We start from the raw sequence: 23,896 nt of genomic DNA, 5'->3' as shown, positions 1-23,896 counted from the left end.
TTCTTTTACAGCTTCATTGTTGGGGAAACTACAGGGAGCTCATCAATTTATATACATTTTTTTAAAACAATGTCAAAAAGAAAAAATCTGTTTTTGGTCTCAAAAAGCACACATTGCCCTGTTAGTTCCTGGCATTAATGGGAAATACGTTGTGTGTGCGCGCATGTGCTCTTTGTTAAAGGGCAGAATGCGAATCAGTAACCCTGACCTTAGCGAGTGGCTGAAGGGGGCTGACCCACTGTCCCATGCTATATGCTGTAGTGGGTGGAAGAAAAATTTGAATGACAATTACAGACCAATGGATGAGGAGGGCTCACTGAAATCCCCTATAAGTGTGTATATCTAAGTATGTGCAGCCAGATCCTGCCCCCAATCTTAACTAGGTGGCCAACCCCCCTATAAGTGAGTGTGTATATCTAAGTATGTTCAGTCAGACCCTGCCCCCAATCTAAAATGGGTGGCCAACCCCCTCCCCGCCCACTGACACCCACCCCACATTTTTTGGGTAATTCATTTTCCCCCATCCTGCCGGATAGCAGTGACCCCCCCCCCCCCCCCCACCACTCCCCCCCATTTGTTTTATTTTTTTTATTTCAGGCCCTACCCAGCCCCCTAATATACTTTTTTTTTTAAACTACTTCGGGACAGGAGAACAAGTTCCCGAGACCTGTAATAGCCACCACAACATTTCTGTTCATGTTGCGGTCAGCTAATCAGAGCACTCACTCCAAGAAAGCCCAGTGAGCCAATCAGAAGGCTTGATTTTTCTTTATTTTCATTTCAGCCCAACTCTCACTATATATTTTGACCCTTAACTTCTCCAAAACTACTGAAAGGATTTACACCAAATCACAAAAGCATGCTTTCTGGCTAAAGATCTAGCTTTCTGCCAAATTTGGTGTAATTCAATTCAGCTGTTTTTGGCTATTGCGCTGTCTAAATTTCCTATGGAAATTGCGTTTTGGGAATCCCCTTTTCCTTGACCCCTGCTTGACAGATCACCCTGAGACTTTGCAGGAATGAGGTAAGGTGGGTGGACTTTTTGGGGAAATTTTCATGAAGATGTGTCAAACAGTGCAAACATTATTAACAAACCAAAACACACTCTTCCTATGGAAAGCCTGGCCTAACTATAAATCATATCTATACACTAGAAATAAACAAAGGTTAAAGTGATGTTATAGTTAGGTAAAATATAACATTTTAAACTTTTAAAAAACCACTGAAAGTCACCAGCTATGGTTATTTCAAGTAACTGTAACTCATGCCCCAAGGTAACTACGACTCACGCCCTGCCATGCACAGAGTTGTGATCAATGATGTCATTTCAGATCTCATTAGGGATTTTAGCAATGCAATCATTGAACATGTCATGAATGAAGTAATATGTGAGAGTATAAGCAGTACATGGCAAGTGCGTGAGTTATAGTTACTTTTGGGCACAAGTTATAGTCACTTGTGATAACTATAACTGGGGAATTTCAGTGGATTTTTAAAATTTTTTAAATGTTACGTATCACCTAATTTTAAAATCACTTTAACGTTTGATTTTTTTCTCTGAATTTTTAGGGTTTCTTTTAGAAACTGAACTATACCTGTTACTTTAACTTTGGTTTTTTTAGCGAATTGCTGTATATTTTTGTAAGTAACAATATAAAGAGGTGCAATTAAGTAAGTCAGACCTACTGGCTTTGTCAAAGGATCGAACACCATTAAGTGCAGCCGAAGAACCAATTATAAGGTTTCCCTGCACTCTAGCTGAAGAGCATACAGCTTCAGCTAGGAGTGCTTTAAAAATAATGGTGAGCGCTCTTGGGGTCATGGATTTAATGACCAAGAGATTTACTGTGTTTTAGGTCTCGCCTGAGCGGCACTGTGAGACATTTAGTAGGTGGGTTTTCAAAGTGCTACCCCACGCAATCACTTTCGCAACGCAAAGGCGCCATCTGGCTTTCCTCTCGCTCTCCCTGTGGCTTTGCCCCGTTCGATTTCCTCGTTTATATTTGTATCCTTGTATTCAAATAAATAGATGCTGAATAACATGCTGAATAACAACCAGTACCGCTTATTCTGCCATGCCTGCTCCAGCAGAGCTTGGCATCTCGCCGCGGTTTCCATGACATCACCAGTTTCGCTGGGCAAGTGAGCGCAGCTGACAGTGGATCAAGTACAACGCCTTTTTGGTACTTAAGAGCCACGTTTCTCTGTCAGCAACACATTATTTCAGCACAACTTTGGGGAATTAATACCCCCACGACGTTTTACACCACTATTTTACTATTATCGGTTAGAACTACGTGTCTTTTTTTCTGAAATGCAATACTTGCAGCCCCCTCCTTATGGTGACCACGTTTGAATTCCAAAAGCGGTGACATTTCGCAATAATAAAAGGACAACCATTTTTCATCAACCGAACGGCACAGATTAACAGCGCTCATCACCTAGAATCACCGGTGGGGCACTAAGAAAATAGATACAATGCCATTTAAGAAAAACAAAAGAAACAGTAAGGTACATATTTATTAAATTGCTTTCTTATAAGCAGTTTACTAGTCCTGCGTTGTGCCTCCCGTTGTTTTTAGTCCACCTTCTCCAAAAATCGGGACTTGAACCAATTTGCTTAGATCTGCCAGGACAGCTGGCGAGAAACCGGGACGCCTGTTTACCCTACCTCTCCTACATGTCACGACTTTATTGGGCACAAGTGCATTAAAGGCAAAGGGTCGAGTCTTGAAGTGCTTCAGCTGCCTAAACCACTTTACATCCTGGTCCTTTTTAGGGGACCAGGCAAAATGTCTTGAGAATTAGCTGTTCATTGTATGAAATGTTGGCCTGATATTGATATTCTTCTGCTCCACCACCCCTTTCCACAAAGAAAACTGATCCTTTAGAAATCCCTTCCACTTCCACAGGGTGGTAAATTTGGAGTGACCTTTACAGATATTATTAGGTGTCCTAATCATCACGCAATCACCAATGTTCAGATCAATGTCTTTAGCATGACATTTCTTATCAAAGTACATCCACCATACTACTCATGGAATAGCCAATTGGTCTCACCTTTGGGACCTTATAAGTGTTTAGTTATCCAACACAATATCCTTGGTGCAACAACATAAACTGTTGCATGGCTAAACACTTATAAGGTCCCAAAGGTGAGACCTATTGGCTATGCCAATGCTTGTTCTAATGTTGCCGAGGGGGTAATACTGACCTCCTTACAGCCCACCTACCACATTTAAAAAAATGCTTGTTGGTGCCCTTTCTAGGGGCACCACCCTGACCAAACAATATTAATAAAAAGCCCTTGCAGGGCATTAATGGAGGCTGCTTGGCAGTAGCAGTTAATAATAAATAACTGGCTCTGGATGCTCATGTATTATGTGTATTATTCTTTACTCTTTTTTTATTTAATTAATTTTGTGGGTGTCCCGGTTCCACCCGGGATGCCCAATGCTTTTTCTGTTGGGGCCCGTGGGGCGAGCCCCGGGGCACCAGCGGCCATGCCATGGGCCGCACAGGAGCTGGCCACATTTTTCCTTTTTTTTAAAAACTTAACTGGGTGCCCCGATGCCACCCAGGGCACCTGCAACTTTAAAAAACTTTGGGTGCAGCAGAGGGAGGCTCATTGGCCCCGCAGCCCTGCTGGCTCCCCAGCCTGCACCCATACTGGGTGCGGTGGGAGCCGACGTTGCTCCTACCTGGCGGAAACAGCTTTTGTTTGTGCTCCCGCAGGATGGGACCAATTCTGTGTTTGCCTGTGTGCAAGACTGCAGGTAGGAAGGAAGATTTGGGCTCCCACCTAGCGGGCGCATTTATTTTGCTCCCGCCGACCGGGAGCACTGAAGTCTTCCCTGTGCACACAGGCAGGAACCAGTGTCCCAGGGATGAGGTCCCCGGGACACCATCACTTAGGGATACCAAGCCCCATGCCCCCCTTCCTGAAATAACATTCAGTTGGCTTTCGGAAATAGGGAACCTGAGGCCGTAGGTTAGGGGGGGACGCACTCACCTCCCCATTAAAATTAATTCGGCCTTGGGACCTTAAAATGGCTTGGGGCGGGAGTCACACTCCCTCCCAGTAAAGACCATATCGGCCCCGGAGGATGGGGTACCCCTGGGGCCTTGGAATGGTTCAGGGCGGAGGGCTGCATGGCCCCTCCCCTTAATTTATTACGCCGAACCCTCAGGCCCTGCCCATCCGGATGGGACTTATATCACAAACAGGCCTCCTGTCACCGATTTAGACTGAGAGCAAACATTTTAGGAAGATAATCTCTGGGACTTTCAGTTGGCAGATGTACTCTCAAGGACATGGGTAATCCAGAAACGGAATCTATCAAGAGTGATTTACGATAACCAGGAGTTTGGGTAAAAATAGAAAATGTATTGGATGCAAGAATACCAGGGAACATTCTTCCAAGCCAGAGCCACAATACTCTGCATGAGAGGAAGAAGGATGTGCATTGTGAAATGGCATCACTGTGTATTATTACCGGATATTAAGACATGAACATATTAACTGAATGGTTATACATACAAAGATCCTGGGGTGATTTGTAGGTCTGGCTTCACAGCACAGCGGTCTGCAATACCTATTGTTACCATTTTAAAACATACATAAAGTTGTAGTGGACTCCACCAGTGAACTCGCATGCTCTTGCCTCATGGTATTGGTGGTTAGGTGCATCATTCCGCCTCCAATAGAGTGCATGCATTACAATGCACAAGGAACTATTTTACAGCTCAAAGGTACCATGAATCGACAAATATTACATTATTTAGCTAACAGGTGCACTGTACACAGACATTAATTCAGAAATCAACAATGACCCATGTGTGGATGCGGGAAATAAGGATGCGAACCCTAAATACACATTTCACTATTAATGAAACAGGGCTGAAATATTCCAGCTTGTCTGTGCACAAAATTCAGTTGCGCTAAAAAGGAATGCCATAAAAAAGACCAAGGGAATGTTCAAATTTTACCAACTTAGTTAACTGCAAAACATCAAAAAAGTACCAGAATCTTAAAATAGGCGCCTTGTAATCCTTCACAGCGTGCGACATATATGATTATATGATGTGTCTGCCAAAGCATGCAGTTATCTCATCACAGTGCTGCGGTCAACCGAGTTCTAGGCCCCAGACTAAGCCCTGGAAAGCTTACACTGGGGTTTCTTCAGCCAGATGCATGTTTTTGTAATAACACTGGAGTGTGGAGGTGCTGCCAGGGACGTGCAATGTGCAGAATAAAGAGTATTGTGCTGCAAAAGCCCCTGCCCTTTGAGCCGCTGCTGGGAAGCCTATTTTTAGGCAGCATTTTGAAACCAAAGTAAATAGAGGCGCTGATGCAACCTGGGTGGTAGTGTAGCTGGTGGTAGAGTCAGATGCCCCCCACTTTGCAAGTTTTAAAACACTGAATCAATCGTTCACCAGCTGGACATGAGCATTCTTAGCGGACTAATCAATGTCCTGGAAAGTTTGATGTACTTTAGCAAGGTATAGAGAAATTCACCTAACAGCCCTTTTATATAACGGGAGTGAAAATTGAGGCTTAAATAGTGTGCTTGGCATCTCATCGGTTGTCTTCACTGTGCGGGCCAGCATCCCAATTTAAAACTGCGGGTGAGTGAAATTGCGTATTTTTTTGTGTGCAAAATTTCCCAAAATGTTCTTAAGTTCCCGCTTTTAGAGCAAAATGTGGCTTACTGGTATCTACTGTGACTTTTTTCAAGCGAGTGCACACTTTGCTAAAAATATATAAATTTATCTCGCAAGATAGCTGCAGGAGACAGGTTCCAGGGGAAAATGTCTCTTGACAAATTAAAATTTCGTCCTGGCCTATTTAGGACTCTACAAAAGACGTCCCTCATGCAATTTGCCTCACTGTTAGGAAAAACAAAAAGAAAAAAAAACTAATGCAGGGAACAGCTTTTTATGATCAACCACAAAGAAGGAACAACATGACCTATGGACTCCACTAGAGAGAACCGAAGGTCTCGAAAGCTGAGACCAAGCATGATCTGCATTAGTGAAAATATGGAATGTGTTAGTTATGAGGAGCCCCACCTGTACAGGATATTTTCTTAACAAATTCCCCAGTTTAGGTCACAGCGCCATGACACCCTCGCACCCACCTCCAGCTGCGCTCACAAAGACGAGAACACGCAAAACACATTCCCTGCATGTTTTCTTTTCTTTGCAGCACGCTATCACGTTCAGCCTTTCTGCTGTTTTCATTCTTGAGACAGTCAACAGAGTGCACAAATCTAAAGCGCGTCATGCTTCTGACTGTGGGACACGGGCGCCGTGCCATCAACAGACGCACCTATGCACTCGGAGACTCACTCGACTGTCACACAGCTGGCGTCTGAATCACTGACGCCGAAAACCCTGCCATTCCACAGCAGACAGACACGGAATCACGCACACACATGAATGCTGCCGTAACACTTCACTCAGAAATCAATATATACTTTTTAAAACCCTCTGGAAGCAGAAAAAGCAGTCTGTCCTGAAAATATCTTTAAATCTTCTAAACTCACCTTGCATTTTCTATAGAAATAGCCTCTTGGCGGAAACTACCACAGCTTTTCGGACATTTCGTGGCACTTCAAACCCCAAAAGGCTCTGTGCAGCGGCGTTCCTACGCACATCTGTAGAAAGCGGATCAGCCCGGGTGCGCGGCTGCGATGGAGTGAGCTGGAGTGTCCAGCGTCTCGCCCTGTATCCTCCGCTCCCTCTCGCTCGAGCGCGCCTCGGGGGCGTGCATGTGCTCGCAGGAGCAGCGCCGCCTCTATTTAAAGTTAAATCTGAGCAGGAAGGCATTTCCCTGTTCCGGAAACCGGTACAACCAAAACCAGTGCTGAGCTAATGAGAAATGCGTCTTCCATGTGTTCGGCTTGGCAGGCATCGCAAGCCCCGGCTCGGAAGCACGTGATGTTTATAAATACAACATGGCTGGTGTTTTTCTAACCTCTCAATGACAAAGAAAGTGCAAGAAAACACACAGCCTGCAAGCTCACATTTTTAAAGTGCTGCCAAAATAAAGCAGACGCAATCTGTTCTGTTCCACGAACTCCTCGCAGTACTCTCAGGCTTCTGACGTCCATTTTATGCTGTCCGGCTCTTTTGTTGTTGCATTCTAGTGCTTGTAGACCTGAACTTTTAATGGGGACATCAGCACTACAAGTACCAGAATACAAAGTAGTCTTGACTTTACAATGTAAGAAAGAGAAATACAAGTACCAGAATGCAAAGTGGTCGTCAATGTATAATTGGACAAACAGGGCTACAGGTATCAGAATGGGAAATAGTTCCTCATTTATAATATACCACAAAGGACGACAAGACAGCACCAGAAGCAAAGTAATAGACGAACAGGACGAACAACCGAATGCAAAATAATCCTGAATTTTAAATAGAATAAACAGGACTACAAAAAGCAAACTGGCCCTAAAGGTATAACTAGACAACAGGCAAAAAACGTCTCGAATGCAAACTAATTCTCCATTTACAATTTAAAACACGCCTTGGCAAAACCAGTAATTCTCGCCTATTGGAGATCTACTGACTTTTTGGGAGTGGAGTGGCATTGTGTAGCGCCAAGTGGAGTGGCATTGTGTGGAGTGGAGTGACACTGTGAGGTGTGGAGTGCCTCTGTGTAAAGTGGAGTAGAGTAGCATTGTGTTCAGTAGAGTAGAGTGACAACGTGCAAAGTGGAGTGGCATTGTGTGGCATGGGGTGCATTGTTATTATATAGAGTGGAGTCGCATGGAGTGGCATGCGTAGCGTTGAGTGGAGTGGCATTGTGTAGCATGAAGTGGAGTGGGATGGCACAATGCACTTCAATGCCTTGTCAAGTGTAGTAAGTACTATAGAAATAAAATTGCCATTGAGTGGAGTGAAGTGGCATTGAGTGGAGACGCATTATGTGGAGTGGAGTTGCACTGTGTGGCATGGAGTGGAATGGCACTGAATGGATTGGCATTCTGTAGTGTGGGGAGGCACGGTGTGGCGTGATATTGAAAGGAGTGAAGTGGAGGGCCACTGAGTGGATTGGCATTGAGTGGTGTGGAGTGACGTGGAATGGAGTGGTATGGAAATGTGTGGAGTGGTATTTGTGGACTGGATTGGCATTGTGTTGTGTGGATTGGCATTGTGTGCTGTAGAGTTGCATTGTGCGGCATGGAGTGGCATTATGTGGCATGCATTGACATTGTGTGGCATGGGGTGACACTGTAAGAAATGGAGTGGCATTGTGTGGCCTGGAATTGTATGGAGTGGCATAGTGTGCAATTGTGTTGCATGGAGTGAAATTGTGTGGCGTTGAGTGCAAGTGGTGTGTGCCACAGAGTGGACTAGAATGGAGTGGCATGGAATTGTGTGGCTTGGAGTGGAATTCTGTGAGGTGGAGTGGAATTGTGTGGCGTGGAAGTATATTATGTGGAGTGGTGTGAAATTGTGTGGAGTGGAATTGTACAGCGTGGAGTGGAATTGTGTGTAAAACCTGCTATAATCCCACTTTTGCAAGTGGCACAAATGATTCAAATTTGATGTGTTATTTTTTCACTTTACCTGGTGTTGGCTTTGTGTTCCAAATTTTACAACCTATAAAAAAACACGTGACAGCTTCATCTGTACCCGGCATAGCTTCGAAACATGCAATAATTTAGAGAGAATCGTTGTCTAATCCTGATCTACCACAATTCTTCACACTTTGCTTCTTGGATAATATCATTTTCAGTTTAATTTTTCTATAAATCCGTTCTAAAGGTTTAGCAGAATTCTCCTAAACATTGAAAGTATAGGATGTAAGCAATTTAATTTCATATGACACAACATAGTTTTATTTTAGAGATATCTATCTATCTATCTATCTATCTATCTATCTATCTATCTATCTATCTATCTATCTATCTATCTATCTATCTATCTATCTATCTATCTATACATCTATACATCTATACATTGTTTTGTCGTTTACTGTGTTTGGATCAAGAAATTTCACATTATTCTCCAATTACAACACAAAGATTCAATCAAGTAACCCCTCTTTCATAGGTATATCTAAGGCAAGCAGGTATCTCTATGCAGCTCTGTGGCACAAGGGAAAGCGCACTGTACATCTAGGCTGTAGAGGGATTCAAATGTTGTGAGTTTAAGTCCCACCAGTGCCACTTTAAAAAAATAAAGTCTTACAATAATTTGTAAAAAACGTAAGTGCCAGGGCTCTCGTCAGGAAGGCAACTGCAGTTTGCATCACACATTGCATCTGCCATGCTGCCAATGATAGTAACAACACAACTACTAACCATCACACTCTTACAAGTGTGACAGTTCTGACTATTTCAGAGCCCCCAAAGCTATGAGTGGCTCGGGCGGCACGTAATAGTAATTTTTTAATGTCTATTGAATTAATAATTAAGTGATGTTGTCTCTAAATTAGCCAGACAGTGCCACCCTATGGTAGACTGTCAAGCTCTGGTGTTGAAAATTAATTAGCCAGACAACAGCGCCACCCTCTGATAGACTGTCAAGCTCCAGTGTTGACAATTAAGTACGGGTGCCGAGCACAGGAAACCACGGCTCAAATTAAGCACTGATTATGATGAATTTTGAAGATCAGTAATAGTTAAGAAAAAGTGTGGGAACATATACGACCTGCTCACAAACAGCACAGAGTTCGGCAATATTTGGGATGAGCTCTGACATTCTACAGTGATGCCGGGTGAGAGTCATGTAGTCAGGTGTTTGTTAAGCGTGACTACTCACCCGTAAGGGTCTCAAGGCTCTGGGGGTGTGGGCGGGGGTTCACAGGTTCCAGTCCATCAAGGAGGGGGTCTGTCGAAGAGCCAGGTTTTGAGGTTTCTTGCGAAGATGGGGAGCGATGTTATCTGTCTGAGGTGGAGCGGAAGGTTGTTCCAGGCTCTGGCCACGCGGAAGGAGAAGGAGCGGCCTCCCAATCTGGTCTTTCTGGTGCGGGGAACTACGGCGTAGGAGAGCTGGGCTGATCGTAGGGTCCTTTGGGGTGTGTGGAATTTGAGTCTGCTGTTCAGTTATGCTGGTCCGGTGTCGTGGAGGGCCTTGTGAGCGTGGGTTAGCATCTTGAAGGTGACTCTAGCTTAGATGGGGAGCCAGTGGAGTGTGCGCAGGTGCTGGGAGATGTGGTAGTGGCTTGGCAGGTTGAGGACCAGTCTTGTGACGACGTTTTTGATGTTCTGTAGCTTGCGGGTGAGGTTTTTGTTTATTCCGGCATAGAGTCCGTTGCCGTAGTCGAGCCTGCTGGTGACCAGGGCGTGAGTGACTGTCTTTCTGTGTTCGAGGGGGATCCATTTGAAGGTCTTACGTAGGAGGCGGAGGGTGTGGAAGCAGGAGGACGGAACGGAGTTGATCAGGCGGTCCATTTTGAGCTCTGAGTCCAGGATGATTCCCAGGTTGCGTGCGTGGTCCATGGGGGTGGGCGGACTACCGAGGGCGATGGGCCACCAGGCGTCTGGGTTTCTGGCCCATGATGAGTACTTCTGTTTTGTTTGTGTTTAGTTGTAGGCAGCTGTTTTTCATCCATTTGGCGACGGCTTCCATGCCTTCTCGAAAGTTGTGTGTGGCGGTGTTGGGTTCGTTGGATAGGGAGAGGATGAGTTGGGTGTCATCTGCGTATGACACAATGTTGAGTCCGTAAGTTCTGACGATGGGGGCAAGCGGAGCCATGTAGACATTGAAGAGCGTAGGGTTGAGGGAGGACCCCTGGGGAACTCCGCAGGTGGTACTTGTAGGGTCCGAGAGGAAAGGGGGGAGTCTGGCCCGCTGCGTTCTGCCGGAGAGGAAGGAGCGGATCCAGTCGAGGGCCTTGTCTTTGATCCCTGCGTTGTGGAGTCTGCGTATTAGGGTGCGGTGAGAGACTGTGTCGAACGCCGCTGAGAGGTCGAGGAGGATGAGGGCTGCCGTTTCTCCTTTGTCCAGTAAGCTAGTGCCACAGCTTTGGTTTTCACGGACAGATGGTGATGTCTTTCAGTATACCACGTGGGCAAGTCCGTGTGAAGAATTGTCAGATTCTAATCACATGGAGACCCTTTATGTAACTTAAAAAAAGTTTCATTTTGAACAGTTCGTTCAAGGAGAGTTCGGAACAAGCTTAAAGACTTTCAGAAGTAGTTTCACCTACCGTCTTTGTTGCTGAGCTTCCAAACTGTACATTTTCATTTTTCAGCGTGCTTATGGCTTTTCTGTGTCTTGTATATGACTCTTTAAGTGACCCTTAATGACGAGTAGAAGCAACACAGAACAAGAAACAAGGATGGAGAGAAATGGGTCGGGATAAGAAGAAACACGCTCATGGGGATATGAGAGGGGGTAAATAAACAAAAAAAGATAATAGTATCTCGAGGAGGGCATAATCAGCGGACAGTCATTGAATTAAGTTAAACAAATCTGTGCTTGGTCCTTGCTCCACCTAATAGAACCGAAGTGATGTTTGAACTGCACTGGCTAATTAGAAGACAACAAAGAATAATGAAGTTGACGACAACAAATGGTAAGCAACGGGCGGGCTCAAAGCCCTTTACTGAATGTAATAGTCTCATAAGCTAGAGCACAAGCGCGGTGCAGGCTCAACCTAAAAATGACAAGTACAAGAAGGAAAAGTGGTTCTCTTGAATTTATAATGAAACAAACAGAACTACACTGGGGCGGCTCCTCCGTAATGGCGGAGGAGCATCGCCCCACTGAGTCAGTCAGCTGAAAATAAAATGATAATAAATCAACATTATCATTATTTTTCTGCTGACTGATTGAGCCAGGGAGCCTTGGGCAGGGCATACTGGGCATGGTAGAGAGGAGGGGGTAGTGTGCACTGTAGAGTGTGCATGTCGGTTTGGCCTGCCGTCTTAGGTTGGCCAAACAAACATGCTCACTTAGGTTTCTCCAACCACCGCCAGGTAGGAGAAACGCCACAGGCATAAAGGCACTGTCTGAGCGGCAAACACGGCTGCTCAGACCAACCCTGACGCAACTCTCAATGCTACAAGAGCAGTGCTTTCATTGGGTGGGGAGGCTGTGCTGATGCCCCAGGGACTGTTGGGACACCACCAGGAATGATGAGGAGCACCGACGCGTCGGTGGCAGGACAGGTACGTTTATAAATTATTATATCTCCCTTACCCCCCGGCACCCCCACTGGAGTTTTGTGGTGGCCGCCACTAAAACTACATGTACCAGAATGCAAACGGGAACATTTCACAAGATGTCCTAAGAAACATAAGAGTTAAGTCTTTACAGTAGAATCAAGAGACAAGATTGGGAGGGAAACATAAAATGCTTCCGTATAGGGAGGTGGAAGTTGGGAGGGGAAGATAACAACCACCTCAGATTCGGAAGTAACCATAAGACCTACCTCCTCAGTTAACTGCCTGATCTCTGCCTGCTCCAGACTCTTTAGCTTCCCCACTGCACCACTTACTGTGAGATAAATAAATACTTTCATCATTACAGAGTAGAATATTCAAACTTGCTGCTCATTTACTAATGCAATATCTGAAGTAGGAAGCATATTACTCTCCATCCAGATAAAATATCATTTTGGATGGGCAAGCCCCGTTTAAACATATATATATATTCTTAATGCTCGTGCATCAAAGTAAAAACATTGCTAGAGCTTTAAAAGCTCATAAACGTTCAAAGAATTCAGTTATTCCGAGATTTTTGCGACCCGAAGTCAAATTCCGGTAATCTATAACTCTGCAGACCGGTATCAGCATGGCGAGCCATCTCAATAGACTAAAACCTTTTTTTTATGGAAATCGGCTAATAAGCAACCAGCTGAAGATGGTCTAAACAGTTTGGGAAACAAGTGGCCTTAGAACGATTTGCCTTTAAAAAATCAAGGTTATCTGAGGTTATCTAAACATATGAGAGTGGATTTGAAATCTATTTTCCCAGATGTATGAGTAACAAAATGGTTATCTTCTATGATGCATTTTGTTGGAGAGATCTTGTTAGTGTCTAGGTAGTGTTTTTTCCAGGTTTTAGGATGTAAAAAGAATAATCATGTCTGTTATGATTCTTTTAAAAACTTTTAATGAAGGAAAAAAAACATTCAATCTGGTTGCTGATACCTAAAACAAAAGCTTTTGTTTCTTTTTTTATGCTGCGGTTTAATTACAGAAGTGTCACTAATAAAAATCAAAAGCCACAAAACAGTCGACCATTTGCTAAGTTTTTATTGCACTCGGTGAATGTGTCCATTAGGTTCGAAACTTTAGGTATGAAAAGGCGGTTCAGCTGTCTTTCGCCTAATAAAAATGTGCTATTTGGTACACACCTAATAATATCAAAACGCGCTAACCATATAATTTAGCTATGAACAACATTGGCAGCATAAAAACAAGCACCGAGAACATAGCTTCAGATTAGGAAGTGCGTATTTTGGCATTTGTCAGTGGAATCAGCGCAGACCTAACAGCATTTGGTCGCGGGTGTCTACGGAAGCCGCTCCCTTGGAATGCGTAGTCTGCCGGGGTTGGTGCAGTCGAGGCCTCGCGTGTACCCGACGGCAGACGGCAGACTGCAGACAAGTGACAGTCTATCCAGAGGCGTAGCAGGAATGCAGCAAAGTGCTGACTGGCAGAGACGTTCTAATTGGAAGGGGCATGTGGCCAATAATGAGAGCCTGCAATGAAAGGGTGTTCAGTTTTCAGTGCGACGCCGTGCTGCGGCTGACACCAGCTCATGGGGAGTTCCAGGTGGAGTCAATTAATCAATCGCAGGCCTGTCACTCAAGTATCACGGCGGTTGCCCATTGGAGGGCGTAGGACCAGCTGAAAGTAAATCCGTACACCACGAGCGCTGCCGAGGAGGGTGTGTGGCTTTGATGCAGTTTATATTCAAAGTAGAAAGACATGCTCTTCCTCACATTTCTTCATCAGGTTTGAGGGGGAACAGCAGGGTTTTAAGTGGGCCGGGTCCTGCCGGTGCTGAGCACCGGCAGTTATAACAAGCATTGGCATAGCTAACAGGTCTCGCTTTTGGAACCTTATAAGTGTTTAGTTATGCAGTACAATATCCTTGGTGCAACAATATCAGCTGTTGCATGTCTAAACACTTATAAGGTCCCAAAGGCGAAACCTATTGGCTATGCCAAGGCTTGTTGTGACTTGCATCACTTTGATGTGTCGCCAAATCGGTGTGCACCTTTCAGCTTCTTTGCCATTGTGCCCACGTCTGTAGTATGACATGGAGCCAAACCCACATGCCAATGTGAGAATGCCCCTTTGTAATTGCATTGGCCCGAATTTTGCACCACCATAATCCATACTACAAAAGGGGCAGAGCAAGCATCTATGGTCAGTTCTGTCAGCCCCTCCTGCAATACCAAAGTACCCCACAGTGCAAACAACTGGAGCACCCGTCTGTTGTACACCTGAGGCACTTTCTATAATATGACCCTTGGTATCTGGCAATATTTGTTATGTTCGGTAAACAGAGCAATTGTTGCAATAGTTTAATGGCATTCTATCAATGGCAAAAGCCTTCAGTAAATCCCGCCTAGCGTAATCACTGTGGCATTTTTTCATACTGGAAATGTTATGCTAATTTGAAGGAAGGTGAAAGTACTAATAAAAGTTGGAGTTTGGGAGACTCTGTGTATTATAAGACTGCCTTTTTTCATCCTTGCATCTCTCAGTAACTCAACACATATTAGCAGTTTTTGCACTCAATACCTCGAGAATTATTTACTGGTAAGACAATTTCTATCTAATGATTGTAGATGCTAATAATTGTATGCATTTACAATTCCTCGTGTTTTCTTGTGTTCAGGGTGTTTGAATGCTTTATTCAAGCAACTTTTATACCATTCAATAAATTAAATTAAAAGTCTTGCTCCCGGTATGGTGAAATGTCTATAATTTTTTATTATTTTTATTTCTGAGTTTGTAGAGCGCCTGGTTACACTTAACAGTGTGTCCCCGCGCTATCAAGGATTGCAGCAGCACCTACTCAGCAAGACAAAGAAAGCAGATGATTAGCCTTTGGGGAAGAGAAACGTCTTCAACTCTTTCCGAAAAATCAGTTCTGATGGTTCTGTCCGTAGTCGGGGGGAAAGGGTGTTCCATCTGCGGGCAGTTAAGGAGCGGAACGATCTCCCACCCATCCTGGCCCTCTTGATTCTAGGAATCGATAGGAATCCACCTCCAAGGGAGCGCAGCTGTCGAGCAGGAATATAAGAAAGGAGCAAGCTGCGCAAGAAGCCCGGGCATTTCCCCATAATTATTCTGTGGGCAACGCATAGGGCCTTGAAATCAACACGTTCCTTAATAGGAAGCCAGTGTAGTTTCTCCAAGGATTTTTTCGAAGAAGCTCTTCTTGGTAACCGAAGTACCAAGCGAGCGGCGGCATTTTGGATAGTCTGGAGTCTTCGATGACAGCTTGCATTTGCTCCCAAATAGAGAACATTCCCGTAGTCCAACCTGGAGGTGACTAGGGCATGTACCAAAGTTTTCCTAGCAGATTCCGGGAGCAGGTCAAGCGTCTTTCTCAGCTTACGAAGGATAGCAAAGCAGATGCCAGAGACACACCGGGATTGGTAGTCAAAAGTCAGGTTTGAATCAATCCAAAAGCCTACATTTTTCACCTGATCCCTTGGAATCGGCAGAGGTCCCAAGGCCTGCGGCCACCAGGCCGAGGTCCAAACTGAGGGAGATGTGCCGACGATAAGTACCTCTGTCTTGTCACCGTTCAGGCGGAGGCAGTTACTAGCCATCCAGGCTGAAAGGTCTTGAAGACAGGATGTGAATTTACTAGCAGCCTGCTCAGCTGGCTGGGTCAGAGCAACAACCAGCTGAGTATCATCGGCATATGTTACTACCTCAACCCCATACTGCTCAGCAATAAGCGCGACAGGTGTAACGTATAAATTGAATAGGGTGGGGCTGAGGCTAGAACCTTGAGGGACTCCCTGCCTAAGATCAAAAACATCTGATCTGTTGCCCCCTTGCTCCACATAGAAGCTGCGGTCAGTCAGAAATGATTCTAGCCATAGCCACGCTTTTCCCGTCACTCCCCCTCTCTTCAAACACTGTAGCAAGGTGTGGTGTGCCACAGTGTCGAAGGCAGCACTGAGATCGAGAAGTATCAGTGCTGCTACTTGCCCTTCGTCCACATGCTTCCTCAGCGCCTCTGTAGAAAAAAGTAGGGCTGACTCCGTGGAGTGGTGAGCCCGAAAGCCTGACTGGCTAGTGTGGAAAAGGCTGTTCGCCTCTATGTGTGCTGTGAGTTGTTGGTTGGCCAATTTTTCGGCAAGTTTGGAAAAGAATGGTAAGAGGGAAATAGGGCGTAGGTTGTTTAGCTGAGTGGCACTAACTTGAGTTTTTTTTTTTAGGGGTAGCACGACTGCTTGTTTCCATCCAGGCGGAACCTTGCCTGAGTCAAAGGATAGAGAAAGTATGTGTCTAACATAGGGGGCTAAGAAACTCATAGAACTAGCTAATATTCTGGCCGGTGCGGGATCCCTCGGGGAGCCTGATTTAATTCCCCTCGCTACTGTTGTCAAAAGTTCCTCCTCTGGAACAAGGAACTGGCTGATGCAGCCTTCCTTCTCATCCCCCCATCTGAGTTCCTCGTGGGGGGTGAGCCTATTGGAGCCAGTTCTGGCATCGCAAGGAAAAGTGGAATAGATGTCCAACACCTTTTTTTGGAAGAACTCAGCGATTTTGTTGCAGGTTTGCGCAGAGGCGCCCGCCAATTCATCTATGGAGGCTAATGTTGAGATCTCTTTATAGATCATAAATAGCTCCTTAGTGGAGCAGTTAGCCCTGTCAATACGATCGGTGTAGAACGTTGCCTTGGTTTTCCTAATCAAGGCATGATAGTTCTTGAGGCAGACTTTATACCGCGTTCCTGCTTCTACAAGGTAGGCCTTTCTCCAGGCTCGTTCTACCCGTTTGCAAGCAGCCTTGGCTTCTTTTAATTCCGCATTAAACCAAGGTGCTGATTTAGTTAATCGCACCGGGCCCTTGCTAGACCAGGGGGCTGCTGAATTCAGAGCAAATGTAATATGTGCATCCAAGGTTTCGCAAGCCTCATTGAGGGTAGTGCCCAACTCAGTGGGGGGGCCTTCCTGGATAAAGCGGTCCCTGAACATATTGTGAGAGAATATAGCCCATTTCCTTTGTCTTCTCTTGATGCAAGTGGTTTGGCTCCGATTATTATAATCCTTCAGGTGGAAGGAAAAAGGGACAAGGAAGTGATCTGTCCATATCAGTGGTATGGGGGGTTCCTGCTTAATGTTATCCCAATTGCAGAAAATGGGATCCAGCTGATGCCCTAGACGATGTGTGGGAAGGGTGGAGCATAGTTGTAGCTGCATGGTATGTAACTCTTGTCGCATTTCTTGTGCTGCTGTATTGTTGACGTCTTCAAAATGAAGATTGAAGTCACCTAGCAAGAGATATTTATTAAAGCGCATGGCTGAGGAGATGGTGTTATGTACCAAACTGTCAGTGAAGACCTTACTGGCACCAGGAGGTCTGTACACTAATAGGCCTTTAATAACCGTGTTAGTGTCAATCAAAATGGAGAAAGCTCCTGTTTCACTGTCTGCAACATTAGCGGACTCTAGGGTGCATTTAACACTCTCCCTGTAAATTATTGCGATGCCCCCCCCTCTCCCGCTAAGTCTGTCTTGCCTACAGATTTTATAACCGTAGGGAAGAGCCTCCGTTAATTCAGGGTCCGAGTCCTCATTGAGCAAGGTCTCTGTTAAAAACAGCATATCCCATCTATTATCAGTCAGGAGATCATGAATCTCTAGCCTATGTTTTTTTAGGGACCTGCAGTTGAGCAGGGCGCAGCTAATCTTCCTGCTATTACCCAGTGCATTGTGAATATCAGAAAGTCTCCCTGTGGAGTGTTCGCTCAGAATATATCCACAATGCCTACATGGCAGTTCATGGTCATTCTTGCCTACATCAATATTATGCTCACACTCCTTAACGATCTCCGTGCGGAGAATGGTGAGCTCCTCCTTTGTGTAAGGACGAGGTGGCAAGAAACAGCCATGGGGTATGGCCCCGCGCCCCGGTCGGCCGCGGACGGGCGCAGACGGGCTTGCCTTAGGCGCGCCTTCGGCGCGCATCCGGCGCGCCCGCTGCGCTCGTCCGCTGCGCGTATGACACATGCGGGTTAAGTACTTTCCCTTCCGGCGGACGACTAGACCGCGTCCTGCCGGAAGTGAGTACTGGGTCAGAGAGGTGTTTTCTCCCGCCGCTCAAACGGCAATGCAGCCGCGGCGGATCGGGCAGGGACACCAAAAAATGAAGAACAGAGCCCCGGAATGAGGCAAGTAAAAGCGTCACAATTAAAATATATACACTTTTAAAATTGAACAATGTTACTGCGAGAAAGAGGACATTAAGCTCCCAGGCGCTAAATAATGAGGAGTGGCGCCGACAATCCGCTGTTCCCCACCAGAGGATAACTTAAATACCTTCCCTTCCGGCGGACGACTAGACCGCGTCCTGCCGGAAGTGAGTACTGGGTCAGAGAGGTGTTTTCTCCCGCCGCTCAAACGGCAATGCAGCCACGGCGGATCGGGCAGGGACACCAAAAAATGAAGAACAGAGCCCCGGAATGAGGCAAGTAAAAGCGTCACAATTAAAATATATACACTTTTAAAATTGAACAATGTTACTGCGAGAAAGAGGACATTAAGCTCCCAGGCGCTAAATAATGAGGAGTGGCGCCGACAATCCGCTGTTCCCCACCAGAGGATAACTTAAATACCTTCCCTTCCGGCGGACGGCTAGACCGCGTCCTGCCGGAAGTGAGTACTGGGTCAGAGAGGTGTTTTCTCCCGCCGCTCAAACGGCAATGCAGCCGCGGCGGATCGGGCAGGGACACCAAAATACAACGAAGATTAAAAATGATTGGGCCAAATTCAGTTTAATGTGTTCAGATGTGTGCAGTGCGAGAGTACGAACTATGCAGGTCTGTGACAAATGCACATTTAACGAGCAGCCATGAGCGGTTTCTGAATTCCCAGCTTTGACTGGTTTTACAAATATGCACAGGCTCAAACATCGAATTTCGGCTAGTGCAAGCAAGAATATTGTTGTCAGTCTGTCCTTTTATGTGGTATGCGTGACTACCACACGTAATACATAAATAAAAGGGATAGTTCTGTTGCAAACGAATTCGCCAGCGTGTGCATACAGAAGAATAGGACCTTACTTGGGCCAGGTGTGCTATTAGAAAAACAATAATAACCAGCATTGCTTAAGGACGGAAGCAATGGTGGGCAGAGGTGCGAGCGAGGAGGCGTGCGAGCGCTAAAAGGGGAGGAACCAGTTTTGAGTCAGTTTCTTACGCTAGTTCATCAGGGCATGAGAAAATAACAAGCACGTGAAAAAAAAAAAAGACGCGAGTGGTGATCGCGCACGTGCGCGCTACGGCAAAAGCAGGCTGCGAGTGGTGTGCGATGTGCGCGCACCATGACAAGAGAGGAAAGCCATATGGCGCCTCTGCTCGTCATTGTGCGCGTAACCGCACGCTCGAGGCCAGCCAGCTTTTTGGTAGGACTTTTAAAAGCCTGTTTACAAAATGTCTCGCCGAGCAGCGCATGCGCTGGCTCAGGCGAGACCTAAAAATCAGATGCTGAGACGGTTACTTATCGGGCTCTCCATTTTTGTCCTCACCTTCGGTGAAAAAAATAAATCTTAACTCTGCAGCAGTGCCACCCTTCACTGCATTTGATGTAACTGCAAAGAGACTCACTATAGTACTTTCACAGTCTCATCATTTCAGAACTGAAGCATTTTCAATATGCTATACACAGGGCTTTAAGTGGGCCGGGTCTCACCGGTGCTGAGCATCGGCAGTATTTTTAAGGGGGGCTCTGTTTTGTACCCAGGCACAGGCGGGCTGTTTTTTTTTCGGACTGCAGGAACATCGTGTAGGTGCTCACACTGCTCACTTCTCACTAGTGGGGAAGTTACGGCATGACGTCATGCCAGGTGAGCGTTGTAGGGGAAGGGAAATCCTTTAAAGAGAGTCAGTTTCTCTCTGGATTTCCCTTCTCTTTTTGAAATGCAGGAGCAGCAACATCGTTGTGGTGACACAAGGGTTTTAAGTGGAAGCTTTTTCAATATTCTATACAAGCCATAGACGCTGCATATTTATCTTATGCAACTAACAACCATTGACAAAGCCAATAGTCGTGGTTTGGAGTAGGTATAATGGTACTTGTGGTATCATATATCTGGGAGCAATGACAGAACCAGCAAAATACAAGTCGGGCGGCACACTATTCTAAGCACAGATTTTTAGTTTGCGTTTTTGTAAGCCACGCCCTTAATTACATTGGCCACGCCCCTTTAAGAGACCCCCCAGTTTTTTCATCCCACTTAAAGCCCTGTCTATACAGCAAAGCCATAGTTGTTGCTTATTTATCTTCTTCAACTAACAACCATTGACAAAGCCAATAGTCCTGACTTGTTGTAGGTGTAACGATACTTGTGTAAAATATGTATATGGATGCTATGACAGAAGCAGCAAAATACCAGTCGGGCTGCACACTATGCTAAGCACAGATTTTAAGTTTATGTGTTTTTAAGCCACGCATTTATTACATTGGCCACGCCCCTTTGAGAGACCCTCCCTGCCCCCAGTTTTTCCATCCCACTTAAAGCCCTGGGGAACAGGATGAACATTTGTCAGTTTCACGGAAAATTATTACCGTGTAAGGTAAAAAGGGTATTCATTCCCTCCCTCCTCGTTCCAGTCCTCATTGCTGATGAGAGGTCCCACCTGCCTTCTAGACAGCTTTCCCCACACTCTGAAAAAAGCTGATTATGGATAGCATAGTCTTTTCATTAGTTAACATCACAATTCTGACATACAAGTACCCACCTCCCTCCAATGATGACCTGTGAGTTTCGGTCTCCGACATTGAAGCCGCATAATTTAGTGCTCTACATATTTATATGTAAACTATACTCACTGTGTGTTTAACAATATAAATCCGTGTGCAATTATTATTAATCAGGTGTAGTAGGTGGTTGTATTTACTGTAGAGGAGGCCCACACATATGTTATTGAAATGTAATAAATGCACTTGCTTGGAAACCATGTTTTCCAATGTGGCCTAACCTGTAACCAGGCCCCAGTTAATATGCCTTTCACGTTGATAAAAATGCTCTGCAAGCCTCATGTTCTTTGCCCTTCTGCAGGAGTCTTATCGAGGTTCTCGTTAACTAGAATAGACTTATTATTATTGTACTGAAACTGTTAGATAGCTCGAAATTAATTAGAAGTTGGCTGTGGACACGAAGACCATGGCGGTGCGAGAGATTCTCCTGTACCAGGCAGACCAGACCAGTGATACATCCAAGGTCGCGCAGCTGTCTGTTTCTTTGTCCAGCACTGGGAAACTAGGGAGTCTACCTGCTCCCAGGGAACAGCAGCAGCTTATTGGACTGTTTGGTGGGAACTGATGTGGAGAAGCTTCTAGAACTTTTTCACATGTTATGTGTTCTGTAGAATCGTTAGGTGACCATGTACTGACTTTGCTGAGAGATCTCTTCTTAACTCTGCTGATTTGCCCTGCCCGGGATGTTGAGTTTCATGCTTGAACACTTGTGCCTATCCCCTGAACCTTAAACTTGGTTCATTTGGTGCTGACACCTTCCTCTTAGAAGTCACCTCTTCCCTTTCGGAAACCTATTTAGACTAGAGAAGTTCCTTTATGGAATCAGCCTACTTAATATTGTGTCTTCTTTATGTTGGTATATTTTACATCTTTTTCCTGATAGTATTAGATTGCATGATTATTAGATTACAAATGCTTATTTTATAAACTGACTAATTTGCTGATTCTTGATTGAATTCTAAATTTGACTAAACTGTTTAAAAAAAACCTTATGGTTTGGACACCATCCTCTATGTCATTCCTGTGGAGCCACACTGGTTTCTCTGAAACTGAAATGTAATGCTGATGCTAGCTCCACCCTTATGCTTCAAGTAAACACTCAAAGGTCCATACGACCAGGGGAGACCCGATGACTACACCATGAGATTTAAGGATCCCAGCTCCAGTACTAGAAAGTAAGATGTTCAGTTTATACTATTTCACTTACGCTTTCCTTTCATCTCGCTCGGCGGATGACGATTCAGTGCAGCGTTCTGAGATATGCTCACCGCTCATGTGCTGGGCTAGTGGGGGTAGCTGTCTGTTGTCTCGGGACGCACCGTGTGCAAGCCCCATAACCGACATTCCTATCCACTGGTCATGCACATTGCCATTCCCATCCGCAGGAAAAGGCAGTCGGTGCAGAAAACTCCGCACATGGACAGATATGCTTGTCCTATATTTTATGTGCAGAGTTCTCCGGCCCGACTGTGGAGAATCCGCAGTCGTAAATTTACTATTAAGTTGTAGGATGTTAATACCAAAAAAATAGTAAACTTATACGTAAGTGTAAGTTTACCTTTGTGAATTGCGCTCTGTGATAATTTTTGCAGATGGTATCTTGATGAGAACTTAGATTCAGTTACGTGTGATCCTTTTCATAGATTAGACTTTTAAGGGTTAGTTTCCTGAAAAACCTAGCTCCTTCCACCTTAGTGGTCCAGTGGGAAGCGATTAGAGCATTCATGGAGTCCAGTGGGAACATGCCAAAGGTGTTTGCTTTAGCTTTTATACTCATTAAAAGAGTTATGCTCAAGAAGCTAGCTATTCCTACTTCAGGGCCCACATTAGGTCTTTCTGTAGTATTAAGGGTTTAGCGGCCAAGATCTTTAAGCATTTGAAATCCCCAGAAATAGCCTGGCTCTCTCCTAAAGTAGCCTTTCTTATTGCAATCACCTCTGCTAGAAGGTTGGGTGAGCTGGGACCTCTAGTCATTTCATACCCATATCTCAGGATTTTCCCGACATGGTAGCTCTATTTCTGGATCCCAAATTCAGGTACATTCAAAGCTTCATTGAACAAAATTGATTTAACAGATTATTTTGCCAATGTTCAAAGATTCTGGTGCTTCACTTCTAGACGTTAAGAGTGCTTTATTGTTGTATGTAGACAGGGCTAAGAGTTTTGACTTTTAAAACCATTGCTTGTGTGTTATGGTTCGGCCAACAAGGGCAAGATTTCTACTTCCATTTTAAGTAGGATGGTCCTTCAGGCCATATTGCAAGCGTCGGTTAGTTGGTGAACCTATTCCAGAAAATATACAGGGTCCCTCTATGAGGGTCATTTCTACCTCTTTGGCTAAAGTCTTTGGGTTTTTTTTGCAGAAGATTTTAAGGGCAGCCATATGTTGTACACCATACACTTTTGTAAATCATTACGGTTACAGTTGGATAATTCTGTCTCTCAAAATTGTGATGCTGGAATTCTAAAGTTAAAAAGGAAGTAATTGGTATTAATAAATCTCACATGAGCATATTAATAATTGTTGATTGCCATATTGTAAGCTTTGGTAAATCCTCAATCCGTGAGGACTGGGAGGAGGAGGGAGGGCAAAAGGGTAAGGAACATATCACTTATTGGCAATCTTCATTACCCTGAGTCATAGTCTTTCTTGTCCCAGTCGTGTACCCTCCCTCACCCCTTTCAATTTGGCATCTCTAGTTATTTTAATCAACTTCTTAAAACAGGCCATTATAGAAGTGAGGAGGGTACCTATACATCAGCCTTTGGACGTGAACTAAAAAAAAAGACTACCACATGCTTTTTGGGGGGGGGGGGAAACCTGTCTAGAGTATGAGGCTTGTCCTCAGCAGTGAAGACTGGAACAAGGAGGACTATGACTGAGGGTAATCAAGATTACCATAAGTAATATGCTCATTATAGTTGGTTTATGTGGCTTTGTGTTATATTTTAAAGCTTAACCTATAAAGTAAC

At 45.0% G+C, this 23,896-nt stretch overlaps 1 protein-coding gene across 15 annotated transcripts in view; it reads right to left on the bottom strand.

The window, feature by feature from the left end:
• Positions 1-23,896, bottom strand: part of KIAA1217 (KIAA1217 ortholog) — a 1,240,780-nt gene that overhangs the window by 273,735 nt on the left and 943,149 nt on the right. The window contains exon 1 of one of the 15 annotated variants that reach the window (XM_085631684.1): positions 6,549-6,763. The exons of the other annotated variants lie outside the window; for them this stretch is intronic. The gene's annotated coding sequence lies outside the window, so the exon portion shown is untranslated. Of the gene's footprint in view, positions 1-6,548; positions 6,764-23,896 lie in introns of those variants that run through there. 15 annotated transcript variants of the gene reach the window in all.

The sequence above is a fragment of the Triturus cristatus genome, chromosome 10 (genome assembly GCF_964204655.1).
Source record: "Triturus cristatus chromosome 10, aTriCri1.1, whole genome shotgun sequence".
NCBI classification, from domain to species: domain Eukaryota; kingdom Metazoa; phylum Chordata; class Amphibia; order Caudata; family Salamandridae; genus Triturus; species Triturus cristatus.
Note: the sequence above shows the minus strand (reverse complement) of the source record. Positions and strands in the feature narration are given on the sequence as shown.